We start from the raw sequence: 15,236 nt of genomic DNA on the forward strand, positions 1-15,236 counted from the left end.
GAAATGCTATCTCAGATCAGAGAACCTGAAAATTTAGGACTGGTACCTGTAAAAGTCTTAAGCTACCTCTCCACAGAGTGAATAAATGCATCATCAGTATGAGACACAGAACAAAAAGTGCCAGGGAGCACTTTAAAAACTTTTTCTTAGAAACTTCAGGGGGTGTGGGACCTAGTTCTTGACATACTGGCTAAAGGCTGCTCTGTAATGATACCCATGGTGCCACTAGGTTTAATGCTACAGTGGGAAAGAGCAAGCCAAATAAAGTCAGGCTGTAGCTATTCAACTGCAAATAAGAGAGCTACATAAAAATAAGGGAATTGGTCATACATATACAAAAAACAATTCAAATGCCTTCCAGTAGTCTGGAGACTTTCCAATGATATTGTAACAGAAACTCAACTAAACAGTATAGCACAAGTTAAAAAGAGAACAATAAAACCCTGCACAGAAATAGAAAATAGAATAGACTTATTAGAAATGTCAGGTAGGTTACCACTGGAGGGGCTAAAAGGTCAATACTTTCAAATTGAAATGTTGCCCAAATGAGGCCAAAAGAATGGCCATAAAGCAAGTCAGGTAAAATGTAAACAGGAAATGAAGGAAGCTAAAAATGAAGAGCACTTTGGAATGGATACTTATGCTGACAGCAAGAAATTATGTAAATACTAGAAAGCAGGAAGTGCTAGGAACTGTGAGATGGTTGGCCGACCAATTTGTAAAAAGGATATTCTGTCAGGGCAAGTCCCATTTACAAATACAGCCCCAGAGTAGGTGCTGGGAGCTGCAGACTCGTAAACTACCATTCCACCCCCAGTAAGAAGTAGTCTGCCATAGAAAATAAGGTCTCAGAGCAGGGGATGAACACAGTCTGCTAGGAAAGGGAAAGCCTGGCTCCTATAATGGGAAACCTCTGCACCAACCTGCTGGTGCTCTACAGGGTTGTCAATAAGTGTGTGGATAAAGAAGATCCAGTGGACATCATATACGTGGATTTTCAAAAAGTCTTTTACCATATTCCACGTTGAAACTGTTTAAAGATGTTGAGTTGCCTTGAAGGAGAGCTGTTTATGTGGATTTAAAGGATAGAAAGCAAAAGATTAGCTTAACAGTAATTTCTTAGGATAGACTGCTGAAGGGCTTATCGCAGAACCAAGGCTGGGATCTGTTTTGTTTTGTTTTGTTTTGTTTTTTCAGTCTTCATCAGTTCCCTGGAAAAGTGACATAGAAATATCCAAAACATGGAGGTAAAGAGAATCAATCCTGCTGCAAAATGCCAGCAAAGACCTTATAAAACTTTGCATAGGTGTGGTGGGAGTAGGGACAGATGAGACTCAGAGAGTACATAAATGTATGTTATCCATCTAGGGGGAAAATAATCAAATCCACACACACATGATGCTGAACTTGAATATGCAGTTATAACTGAAGAAGAATCTCAGAGTCATCATTGACAGTTCTCTGAAATTGGCTTTTGGTGGCTGCTGCACCCTTAGCAAACAAAATTTTGGTAGTCATCAGGAATGAACATGGTAGAAGTTATGTTTTTGGCCCTAATGAGGACTTTGCACTAAAGTACTATGTAGAGTCCTGTTTTCATCTTAAGAAAAGACGTAGTAAAGTTAGAGAAGGTTTTGCAAAAGTCAAAGAAATAAGCACCTGCCTTGCAAGAAGAGACTGATGGAGTCTGGGGCTTCAGTTTAGAGATGCAAGGCATTATTCATAGGGAACTGCAAACCTTACCACAGGTAACGGTAGAGGCACACTGTATCAGTATGCTAAAAGAAAACTCATGGACCATGAAGGTAATAAGTTAAAGGGAAATAGCAGAGATGAATCTTCAACACTGGTATTAAAATATATATATATGACTACTGAGGAAATATGAGGAGAATGAATCATTGAAAATGGCCAGGCTCATAGGCTCTCGCTAAATAGTGTCTCTGCTAGAGAGACAGTATTGGGCCGTATGGGCCACTAGACCTTCCACAGCATTATGGCTGCTACTGGAAACAGGATACTAGACTAAATGGTTTTTTGAAATGACCCAGTATAGATTTTCTCATGTTCCCAGAGCTGGAAATTAGGGGGAAAAAAAATCAAAATCCCCTGACCAGTTAATACAGATCAGAACAAATCAAACTACTTCTTACTGAGGATTGCTGGAAGAAGCCCCATGACTTGCAATTGTGAAGAAATTGGGTGACAGAAGAAAAGATCAGCAGGGGTGAATGATGCCACATGCATGGTGTTTGTTTGTGAGACTAGCCCTTCAGCCAACCTCACTGTGTGTGGCCAGGCTGGAGAAACAAAGCAGCAGATTAAAACAACCATTGCCCCAACTTTAAGAAGGAGTCTGAGAAGAGTCAAACCCAACTTCACAACAGTCAGACAAGGGAGGATTTACCACTGAGTTACCTGCCTATAAGACCATTACTCATCTAAGGCAGACATTGGCCATCAGACACTGATGTAAGAGACTGAGAAAGGGAAGGAAGAACCAGACTTACAGGTCTCTGACCTGCATTACAAGGTGTGAACAAAAAGACAAAAATGCCTTGCCTTGGAGAGCAGGAATCTAAAACAGGAGATGACAGGGAGCATTACAGGTGTGGAAAAGTATATTAGTCTAGCACAAGCAGTTCTAGCCGTAGATACCTTCACAGAATAGATCTACTTTCATAGTCTTACATCCTTGGAGATGTGAAATGAAAGTGCTTATAGGATATCCTAAACTACTGGACTGGAGGAAGGGAAGTCTGTGATGGCCAGGTTCAGGGAAAACCACGTTCTTGAAAGGACAGCAAGAAAAATCATGGAAGCTGAAACTAAAGATGTCTGAAGCTGTATCAAGGTGGGGGTTGGTCTATTCTCCCATGTGGCTGGTGACAGGATGCGGGGGAACGGGCTAGAGTTGCGCCAGGGTTGTTTTAGGTTGGATCTTAGGAAGAACTTCTTTACCGAAAGGGTTGTTAGACATTGGAACAGGCTGCCCAGGGAAGTGGTGGAGTCACCATCCCTGGAGGTCTTTAAAAGATGTTTAGATGTTGAACTTAGTGATATGGTTTAGTGGAGGACTTGTTAGTGTTAGGTCAGAGGTTGGACTCGATCTTGATGTCTCTTCCAACCTAGACAATTCTGTGATTCTGTGATTCTGAAGCCTAGCAGATGCTCAAGGCATGCAGGACACTGTGGAAGGAAGGCTGGCAACAGTCTGTCAGGGTCAGATTTAGTTGAATCATCCATTTTCAGCCTGTATTGGGTTTATGTGTCAAGATTTTGGCAGTGGGGAGTTGCAGGGGTGGCCTCTATGAGCAAATCCCAGCAGCTGCCCCATGTCAGATCAGAGCCAGCTCCAGCTGGTTCCAAAAGGGACCCGCTGCTGGCCAGAGCCAAGCCATTGAGTTACACTGGGTGGGCCTCTGGGAGAGCAGGTTGAAAAAAGGGGAAACAAAAAACTGCTGTGCCACAGGAGCTGGGATAGAGGAGTGAGAAAATGGGAGACAAGCAGCCCCCAAGGTGAGTGCAGCAGGAGGGCAGGAGGTGCTCCAGGCAGGCAGCAGCAGTTCCCCTGCGGCCCGCAGAGAGGCCCCTGGTGGAGCAGGCTGTCCCCCTGCAGCCCATGGGTCCCACATGGAGCAGATCTCCATGCTGCAGCCCATGGAGGAGCAGGTGGATGTGGCCTGGAGGAGGGTGCGGCCCATGGAGAGCCCCCGCAGGAGCAGGCCCCGGGCCGGAGCTGCAGCCCATGGAGAGGAGCCCCCGCAGGAGCAGGGGGTCTGGGGGGAGCTGCTGCCCAGCCGTGGGGGGCCCGTGCTGGAGCAGTTTGCTCCTGGGGAATGGATGTGGGGAGGATGTAGAAGAGTGTGGATGGGTGGGGAAGGTGTTTTTAGTTTGCTTTTAGTTTCCCACTGTTCTACTTTACTAGTGATAGGCAATAAATTACATTAATCCCCTATGCTGAGACTGTTTTGCCTGTGACAATAATTGGTGAAGAAACTCCCTGTCCTTATCTTAACCATTGAGCCCTTTTCATCGTATTTTCTCCCCCTTTCCCTTAGAGGAGGGTGAGTGAGGGTGGAGCTCAGCTGCATAGAGGGGTAAAACCTCCACACAGCCTGTCCAGGAAAAACCTAGAAAGGGAACCATACTTATTTACAGTAAGCAACTTTTGTTTTAGTACCCTTGATCTTTCCTTAATACAAGCATTTGACCACCAACTTCCCATCTTTATGACATGCTTTTAATAGCATGAATAACCACTTAGTATCTTGAGTAGGCTTAGAGGAAGGGAGGAGCTGCTAAATTTACTGCCCCACCAAGCCAAAGGGTACCTTCAAGGTTTGTTCTGTTTACTCTTCAGTTACTAAATAGATTTGGAGGAGGAATTGATATAAAGGAGAACTATGCAGCTGGTACAGAAAAGGAAAAAGCTTTTAGGACATCTCCAGCAGTAAACCGGTTGTGGGAGCCCATAGGCAGGTGACGAACCTGTTTGAGATACTGATTTTGGAGTAGAGTATGAATGCAAGTAGGAGACCAAGGGAAGAAAAAGAGAATCAAGGTTATATACGCAGCTTGCATGCTGTTTATACAAGTTCTTCCTCAGGCTTTTTGTGGTACCCATGGAACAGTGCTGCCAAAGCTTAAAATCTTGAGGCTTTTAAAACGTTTTCCATTAATGCTCTTCTCTCCTTCAGCGTCTTGTGGATTCTGGCCCTTGCTTCAGAGATGATTGCTATTTCCACTTATAAACTTGAGGAGGAAAGCTGGCAAAAGCAATGTACTCAGCTGCTACAACTTTGGAGAGATGAAGGGGTAGGGGTGTCAAAAAAATGGGGTCTGCTTCTTAAGTTCTTCTTCAAGCTGCAAATTCATGAGTCCAGAATTCATGAGTCAGTATCTTAGGATGGCAGGAAGGGAGGGGCAGTTATAAAAGTTCTTGCTCCCCTCTTTGTGGAGAAGCTTGAAACTACAACCCTAGGGCTCCTAGAGGAAGGAGATAAGGGATGGCAGTGCCTTCTTTTGCTGTGGGGGAGAGTTTGGTTTTCCAGGCAGCAAGGACTAAGATAACACTTGTGATTATTATGATAAACCTGATTCTATGACATTGAGGCTTTCTGTGTTCTTTATGGATTTTTTTTCAGTGCCATGTAAAAGGAAACAAACTAGTCCAACTAGACATTAACATGTTTTTAAAGTTTTTTTGCAACTTTTCTGCTGTGTTTCACCTTTTTCCCAATTGAAAAAAAAAAAAAAAAGAGCATTCGGAGGGTGGAGAATGTGGTACTGAGTAGTAATTGCCACAGCACACCTAGAATAAGCCGGCAGGAAGACAGGGAACTGCACCAGATGCATCATTGGTCTGTGCATCATCAGCCTTTATTGGACTCTACAGTGATGTGGGAAAGATGAAAGCAATCTTTTGTAGTCTCTCTTCTGAAAGGATTGAACCTCTTCCAGTGCTGCAGTTATGTATTTTAACAAATATGAAGTTCAACAGGACGGATTAGGCCATTAAGACAAGAGCATGGAGTTCTTCCAATTTAGAAGGAAAACAAACAGAACCAGAAGTTTGGACTCATCATTCAAGCTGCAGCACCGATGCACTTTAAAGGAGACTGTAGTAAAAAAATTAATATTCCTCTCCCTTACCTTGGCACTCCTCCATCTGCATATTATGCCCATGGGCTTGTAATGAACAGATTTTTCATATAAATATACAACACGTAATTCAGTATGTGAGGCTGATTCTCGTGATTAACATATTAATTTTAGTCCTGTTGCTCAATGATCATGTCTCTTGCTGTTCTGCATTATCTGTTATTTCCCAGGGATGTTTGCTTGCCAAAAGTAGCCATCATTAAGCAAAATACTGCTAAAATGCTGCAAAGATCTGGGGCTTTTGTTCTTTACTTCGGCCCAGATCTCAGAGGAGGAGACTTTGTGGGGTTAAAGGGATTTCCTGAAGATCCTAAGAATGATCAGATCCTGGGCTGGATGCAGCCACTTCTCCAGTACTTTTTGGTTTTCCCTCCCCTAAAGAGTCCTGTCTTTCACCTCTACAAACCATGCAGAGGAAAAGTTAGGGTAGCAGACAAAGCTGAGTATGAAGCCTGCTTATCTGTGCAGGTGATGTAAGATGTGGGAGTCACAAACGCAGTCCTTATGAAACTGCACGAGTAAAAAGGAACACCTAGGCGCTGAGCCCACAGCACTGTGCCTACTGCGATAGAGTATTTAGCACAATTCCCATTCACAAATATTTCATGCTGATCAGCTGGATCAGCACCACTCTTGATGTTCTGCATGCTGCTCTTCCTCCATTCATTCATTAACTGCTTTAAGCTTGTTTAACTATGCTAATAGGCAAAAAAAAAAAAAAAAAGTTTGATTTACAGGGTTATCTTCTTAATATGAACATTTTCAAGTTCATTACCAGTTTCAGAATGTGGCTCCAAGTGAGTTAAAACCTTTGGCTCATGAATATTGTTAATAATGCTCTGCATGCTAATGAATTGGGCTTCTGTATTTAGAAGCCAAATAAAAAGCAAGCCTAGGTGAATCAGCATATGCTCTGCTACTGAGCTATCTTGATCTCATCCAGTGACACTACTGATCCCTATTTAATCGTACAAGATGACAGTACTGAAAGGAGATAAAAAGGAAAAACTGGCATCTATGATTGGGTAACAAATCTAAAAGCTGTTGCAGTTCTGCTGGGTAGAGAGGCTATAATTTCCTTTAAGATTACAGAGGTTTTACGACTACTGGATTTGAACCATCGTGTCCTGTTGGTTATGTCTCTGACCTTGCACACAGCTCTGCTTGGCATGCAAAGGCTAACGCGCATCTCAGCTGACAAAATGAGGAGCTCAACACTTGGAGAAAGCCCCACTGTGGTCGGGCCATGCCAGGGGGGCAGAAGAGGAGCGGGGCAGAGGCAGCCACTGCATGTTGAACCAGGGGAAGAAGAAGCAGTGAGCACTGGTGCAGCCACTCTATGGGACCCACAGCCTTCGTTGCAGGGGTGCCAAAGGGAGGGTGCGAGGCCCTGAAGCACGTTACCCTGTCTGTGGCTCCGCACAGGAAGCCTCGACTTTTCCCTCCCATATGGTGCCAGAGCTAACATTAGAAGCGTTCAGCTTGCGCAAAGTGCCAGTTCGGGAAAAAAAAGTAAGGAGGCTGTTCCCAACCAACGCGAAATTCTTCACCCACTTGCCCCCGCATGCCATCTGCCCGGCTCGTCACCCGTGCAAGGGCAAATTGGAAGCAGTCCCAGGGCAAACAGCCTGGTAAGAAGGAAGAGAGCAGAGAGGAGAATCTGTCCCCAGGAGTCCTGCCTGCACCGCTTGTCATACTGGCATCATAATTAACCACAGAAGTGCTTTCTGCAATGCCTGTCTCAGAGGTGTACCTGCCGAAGGGCAGCTCTCTGCTGTGGTGGCAAGCAGTATGGTCTGTCGGCCGAGCATTCATGCCTCCCGAGAAACGGGCGGTGTGACCAGCCTGAAGTCCTGGCCATGTCCCCCTGCTCAGCAGAAATGCAGTCCTCTGGGGTAATAAATAGAGGTGAGGTGGTCTATATCACAGTTCACAGACTTGTTTTTTGCAGCTGAGTCTTTCCTTGCTTGCTTTGCCCCATTCCCCCTGTTTACCGTCTTACTCCAGGGCTCTCAGGAAAAAGTCTCATTTGTCAGAATGTTTGCTAGTAACTCGGTGTTATTTTTAAGCACATGTTCAGGAAAGTCAGACCTTTTACTTTCTGCTTTCAGCACAGTATCTGACATGTAAGAGATCCAGCATCAGGGTGCAACCCCCACCGGATTCTGCCACCACATGGGCAATGCACATGCCTATGTTGCAGGCAGCAGTAGGATTTCCTATGCCATTCCCTTGTCTCCACGGGGTGCACCATATGCTTTCCCGAGAGCTGCAGGAGGATCTTCCCCCTCACACAGACACTCTGCAGCCTGGCGGGCTGTGAAGGAAGCTGGATTTCTGTGAGCGCTGTCCAAGGAGCATAGGAGCTCTCACACCCCTAATCAGAGGGACAGAGCTGCTCCACTCAGCTGGCTGCAGCACATGTTGCTGTGGTTGACTGGTGAAAACATATCCCTGAGACAGAAATGTTTTTGTCTTTTAATAGCTGTACTAGAGCTCGCTGTATCTCAAACATTAATAGCTGGCCCTGTCTTCTCACTCCTGTTATGGGACGTATTTGACTTTAAGGCAGATTGTATGTTTACTACTGGTTGTGGACAGAAGTTGGCATTTTCAGTGAGGCTGGTGTGTTATCTCTGAAGTTTTGTACCTCTGGACATATGTATAACAAGTTTTATGGATGTGAGAAAGCAAGCAAGGGACTATACTAAACTACATAAAAAGAAAGCGATGTTTTGTCTCTCTTGAAGCCATTCTCAGTGTACCGGGTCCTTGTGGGGATGCACATCTTCTGTAACTAATAGATAGGAAACCCTGTCAGAAGTAACTCAGAGACTGCCTGAGGGACAGAACCCATGACTGAACGAGCAGCGTTTCTCTGTATTTTGGAGTCTCCAAGTACAGGATTTACACAGACAACAGATAGCAGGAGGAGTGAAAACAGTTGTGTGACCCCATGTCCCGTGGTAACGAAAACTCAAGTTCTGTTTGTAAGTAATACAAATAATGCTTTGCCAATCTCAAAGACCAGTTGGAGGCAGAGCCCTTTAAAAAAGCGAACTTTCTGTGGAGAAGAACATCCCCAGTGTTGTGTGGCTCTCCAAGTTTTAGAAGACACCTTGGTTCCTACTGCAAAACTTCTCTTTCCTTCTGCTGGACACACTTATCACTTTCTTGCTGTAAACTTGATTCGTAGCTCTACTCCAGGAAGGGCACGTCAGATGGGAAGATAAACAGACGTAGAAGAATGATGAGGCTTTTTGCAATATCATCACCTTGGCAAAGGAGGGAGACAGTCTTATGAAGCCTGCTGGATACTTGTTCATGAATTGATGCTGTTGTATTAATGATGGAGTTCCAGTCTAGTCTTCAGTGGCTCCATAAAATAGCTAGTCATAGCACAGTATGGAGAAAAAAAGCAACAGCCTTGTGTATGCAGTGACAAATAAATAAGAGAAGCAGAAAAGTTAAGAAGGAACTAAATCAAGTAAGTTAGCATCTACTTGAGAACCAGTCACCAATTCCATAGCTGGAAAATGCTGAAGTGGCTACAATTCATATTTTTCTGAAGCATTTGGTTAGTTTACAGGAACACTTCACCTGCTTCTCCAATGGACTTTTAGAACATTAAGCAGCTGCTCTGTGCATATCAGCCTCTAAAAATCCACTGGGACTCTTTATCTGCAAGCTGCAAACCTTTACGTATCAGTATTGAGGGGTCTTGGATTGCACAAAATCCTTTCCTCTCACAGTGCTGCTTCTTTTCCTCCAAACCCTTTAAGCTGTGCTGCAGATTTATTGTTTCGCTCTGATACCCTCAAGAGGTTCTGTTAGGTAACTAATGAAGAAAAGCAAGGGGGCTAAAATGTGTGTATTTCTGAGAATATTCTCAAGAGATTCCCTTTGAGATAGTGGCCAACAGCAACAAATGTCTTGGTCATACAGACCTTGGGAATATTCAAAGCGTAACTGGTACACAGTGAAACACTGAAGAGCAAAGATTTATTAAAGGGGCAAGATCTTAACAAGAATGGAGTGCTAATGAGGGAGGAAAGCCCAGGAGCAGCTCTTGTAGTGCTGCTTTTAAACAGAAATACAGGGCAGGATCTGACCAAGCATACCCATGCGGTCACCAGTGGGGTCCCTCAAGGCTCCATTTTAGGGCCGGTACTTTTCAATATTTTTATAAACGATCTGGATGTAGGAATAGAGGGTATTTTGAGCAAGTTTGCTGATGACACCAAACTTGGAGGAGTTGTGGACTCAAATGAGGGCGTAAAGGCCTTACAGAGGGATCTGGACAGGTTGGAGAGCTGGGCGATCACCAACCGCATGAAGTTCAATAAGAGCAAGTGCCGGGTCCTGCACCTGGGACGGGGAAACCCTGGCTGCACATACAGACTGGGCGATGAGACGCTGGAGAGCAGCCTAGAAGAGAGGGATCTGGGGGTCGTGGTAGACAGCAAGTTGAATATGAGCCAGCAGTGTGCCCTGGCAGCCAGGAGGGCCAATCGTGTCCTGGGGTGCATCAAGCACGGCATCGCTAGTAGGTCAAGGGAGGTGATTGTCCCGCTCTACTCTGCGCTGGTGCGGCCTCACCTCGAGTACTGTGTGCAGTTCTGGGCACCACAGTATAAAAAGGACATGAAACTGTTGGAGAGTGTCCAGAGGAGGGCTACGAAGATGGTGAAAGGCCTGGAGGGGAAGACGTACGAGGAACGGCTGAGGTCACTGGGCCTGTTCAGCCTGGAGAAGAGGAGGCTGAGGGGAGACCTCATCACAGTCTACAACTTCCTCGTAAGGGGGTGTCGAGAGGCAGGAGACCTTTTCTCCATTAACACCAGTGACAGGACCCGCGGGAACGGGGTTAAGCTGAGGCAGGGGAAATTTAGGCTGGACGTCAGGAGGGGGTTCTTCACAGAGAGGGTGGTTGCACACTGGAACAGGCTCCCCAGGGAAGTGGTCACTGCACCGAGCCTGTCTGAATTTAAGAAGAGATTGGACTGTGAACTTAGGCACATGGTCTGAACTTTTGGGTAGACCTGTGCGGTGTCGAGAGTTGGACTTGATGATCCTTAAGGGTCCCTTCCAACTCAGGATATTCTATGATTCTATGATTCTATATCCAGGCAACCTTTGCATTTTAATCTCCTTATGATAGATATATATATTTGTATCAAAATTTGAAAGAACTATGGAAAAAATTGTTCATAAGGGCTACTAACCACGCAGGCAGGTAGGGCACAGTTAAGCTGAATGCTCCTGACGCGTGCCTTAATGCATTTTATGACATTCAGCTGCAGACACGGTGACTTCTTCCACTTGCCATTGGACATCAACCAACCTAGCCAGTAAAAGCTGGATTATTTCATCACAGCCAGTGAACCAGTAAAATGTTATACAGAATAACTGGGGATTTATTTATTCTCTCTGCTTGAATGCTTTGCTGTTAATAGCTGCAGCTGTCACAGATAGGCATATAAATGGGCTTGGAAGTTCAGGGGCCTGCACGCTGGAATGCCTCGCGTAAGTGGGCACACGGGAACGTGAGCTGTGATCTGCTCCTGCTCATACAAACTGCAGGAGGAAAAACTTGTAAAAAATATTTTTCTCTTTTATTTCTTTTGGTGGTTTGTTAGAGTTATCCTGAGACGCCAAAGAGAACAAGGTGATGCTGGCAGCAGCAAGGGCACAGTGCAGGGGAACTTAGCCAGTGGTAAGAACAGGTGGATTTCCAAACAATTCAGTGCCTGGTCTGCTCCATGACCTCCTAAGTCCAGGTGATCTTGCTGTTTGCACGATACATTTTTTTTTTTAGGTTGTATGACTGCAGTTTGTGACACAAGTTTCCTGTACAGATGACCCCGAGTAACTACAGTGTGCACGTACCACTTTGGCTGTAATCCTGCCTGAAGTACCTCAGCTATCCTTAATGGCAGTGCTGGGATTGCTTATTGGAGCCATGCCACAGTACAGAAAAAAATGTATAATTTGTGGGGCCAAAAGACCAAGGCGTTTAAAATAAAACTTCAAAGGCCTATGGCTGATTTCTGTGTTTAACTACCTGGTAACAAAGAATGCAAACAGCTGGCCTATTAATTAAAAAATGTGCACCTTCCTGCAAGCACTTGAACATTCAAATCCATTCCGGTGAGTTATCTGAGAAGCACCTGCCCTCGGGAGAGGACTCTGTGCTTCGGAGTGCCACTGGATCCAGGTGTCCAGGCTCTGGGGCAAGGTGAGGTGTTGTGTTAGATCCCGTTGATCAGTTCTCGGTAGCTCCTTGCTAGAGAGTTATGTGGTCTCAGCAAGGCCACCTGGTCTTCTCTTCGTGCTCTGTAAGCAGCTACTGGGCTAACTCAGGATTGTGCTGCTCCTACGCTCTGCTGCAAAATGCTCTTTTCCTGCCAGGAAGTGTGTTGCAGGTAGGACCATGGTGACTTAATTGTGGGAAGAGTCAAGGACAGACCAAAGGGTAACATGCCCTCTCATGGAGCTACGGCAGGCCTGGCTGAGCTACGTGGACAAGCAAGCAAAAAAAAACAGACTGTACAATGAACTACAGGGCTTCCATTGAGACCCGTCAGCAAATCCCCATAAAGCATTTGAGGATGACGAACAGCCCTGCACCTTACAGCTCCCTTCTCTGTGGGTCACTGAGCCTTCTGCTGCTGGAAACGCAGATGTTTCCAGTGTCCTCTATTAAAGGGGCAAGTGTCCTCTATTAAAGATGAAGAAAGACCGTGCTGTTTACCAGGCCCTTGGGTGCAGGGTCAACCTACCCTACACCAGTTGAATAAAAACAACTGTCCGGGTTTATTCTTGGCCAATTTAGGGTAATTTCAGTAGGTACTGCTTAACACTTGAGGAGTAGTTTCAACATTTTTTCCACTATCTGCTGTACTTTGAAAGCATGTACTTCATCAGTATAGATCAGTTAAAATGTGGTGACTTGGGTAACAGAATTTATTGAAATACCATGATTGTAAGGGATTAAGGAGGCTGGCAGCTATGAGAGATGTCAGAAAATACCTGGATTTTAGAATACTTCAGCAAATATTTTATCAAGACTTTCAGTGCATATGTCACAAGCAAACACATAATTGCCCTACCCATTAAGTTACGAGTGGTGTTTAGCGAAGCAGAGTTGTGTGAGACCAAAGGCAGATCTTGCCCAGGAAAACCAGATTGCTTTCATGTCTGCAAAGAACAGAAATTTAAGTGTGGAAAGCTACCCGAGCCAGAAAAGGAAGCCGCCAAGATATCTATAGATGACTACACAGACCTTGCCAAATCATTAACAGACATTGGCAGGGATAGGAAATGTGAAATTGTTTTTGCATGGTGGGATTTGGTCGAGGGGGAGCAACGTAAGGCAAATTGGCCTTGAGGTTTACAAGCATGCCTTCTGTACTAGCTTAAAGGAAACTGAAATAACGGAGGAAACTGAGGCAAGGACACCACACTCAGGCCTCAGCTTGTATTAGGGGCTGCTCTTTTATCCATTGCAGAGCCCGATACTAGCACACTGCACAGGCAGAAACCCCTTCTGGAGCACTGTAGCTGATAAGCGTGTATGCTCAGAGGCTTGGTTTTTCTTCCCAGCTTCCTGGAAAATAGCTTCACAGCTGAGTGCTAGCCTGTCCTGCACTGCTCTTCTCATGTGCCTGGGGTGCTTGGTTTAGTCATTTGTTGTATAAATGCAACTTCTGTTGGTCTAGTAACTATCTGCTAAGCCACTGTGTTTTGTAAACCTCTAGCTCAGTTTTCTAGGCATGCTTTGTTTAAAAAACTTTCTCACTGAGCTGGCAGTGAAAAAAGAGCTAAAGCTCCTAAGAAAATTAGTTTTCCTCTTTTTCCTTTTTTCCTCTTACCCATTAGTTTTTGCTGCTGCTGTTATTTTTGCTTTTGGGACAAGTCATATAACTTTGCACTGGGAAGCGTTGACTACTTTTAGAGGGGAGCGATTCTGACTCCCTTTCTGGCTCGGCTAGTATTTATTATGGCGTTTTTCAGTCTTGTACCCTGGACACGTGCTGAAATCCTGAACACTGAACTGGTTGCAGGTCTCCTGTTACTGCTGCCAGTGCACCCGAAGTGCCAGGCCACTGCACCTTACTCAGGTTAGTACAGGATGCAGCGGGTGAGACAACACGAATTTCCTTTGAGTCAGACTCCCGAAAAAAAGCGATTATTTGACTTGCTCTGACACATTAAGTCCTATCAGCTGGTCATCTCAACTACCTGGGCCCTGCCAGCTGCAGGGGATTCATGATAGTCTGATGACTGTTACTTCCCAACTGCAATGTAGTAGTTAGTTGGACTAAAGCAATTAAACACTAAGCTTCACAGCTTTTAAGGTACATTTTCCATTTTCAGCAAGATGTGCCCTAAAAAGCTGATCTCTAACATCTCATCTGTAGGTCATCATAGTATAACCCCAGTTATGTTTCTGAAGTGCAAAGTTTTCCACCTGCAGCTTTACATGGGTAGCGTGCAGGAAGGTGACCAACCCCCTGAGCAGACAGCCCATTAGCACAGGATGCCTCAGTTTTAATAGATCAAAAATAGCTCTTGAAAGTTGTAGCGAAGGATCTTGCTCTGATGCCCCCTCAGGCATCAGATGTTACTTAGGTAATGGCCCAACTCCTTTATATTTCAGGCCCTCTACCTTGTGGGAACCAATTAGGGATCAATAATGCACTCTTAGAGGGAGTGCTCACTTTAAATAGATCTTTACTTGTTGGGTTGCAACTTCAGCGTAACAGCCGCTAGGATGTTGTACGTATCTGACTCTTCTGCATCTCCGCCACTCCACCTCCCGTAAGCTTCTCTCTTCCCAATCCCTCCCCTCCAGATAATGGGTGCATACTTTCCTTTCAAGGATTATTTTGGTTGCTTTTAGGTGACTTAGGCGTACAACAGCGCTGTTCCCCAAAGGAGATGGCAGACATGCTGCATCAGCGTCATCAGTTCTTTTGTTCTGCTGATTCATCCTGCAATGCCCGATGCAGTGTCAGGACGGCTCCAACATCCAGGTATTACTGGGCAGGCAAGCAGCAGGACCCCAGCCTTGCCGAAACTGCGATACCTTGTCTGTGCTCCTTCCAAGCTGAAAACCTAGCTCCTTGATGGGAACCATCATTTGGAACTCCTTTAGGGAACAATAAACTGACCTCTGCTATCCTTTGTACAATTCTTAGGCTGGGGAGGTAAGAGACTAAACTGTAATGCTATCAAGCATGTTTAATAAAAATACTTTCAGCTCGGACATCGCTGGAGTTACCTGCAAGCTGTGCAGACTGTTGCTGAGTACTGCAGATAATCGGCATGCTTGTCCTAATTACCCTTTGCTAGCAGTACTCTCCCTGGACCTAACAGAGATATTAATAGCAATTCATCTCACAGAAGCCAGTGCTAATCTTAACTTGCTTTAGTGGTGAGCTTTGCCTCTGCATGAATGTACCCTTACTGGGCTTTTCATAGTAAACACAATTCTGGGAAAAGCTTCCCTACGCCCTCTGCTGGTTTTCCAAGGTACGCGTTTTCATCTTGGAGTTAAAACTCTTCCA

Source organism: Aythya ferina, assembly GCF_964211825.1.
Source record: "Aythya ferina genome assembly, chromosome: 2".
In the NCBI taxonomy this organism is placed as follows: Eukaryota; Metazoa; Chordata; class Aves; order Anseriformes; family Anatidae; genus Aythya; species Aythya ferina.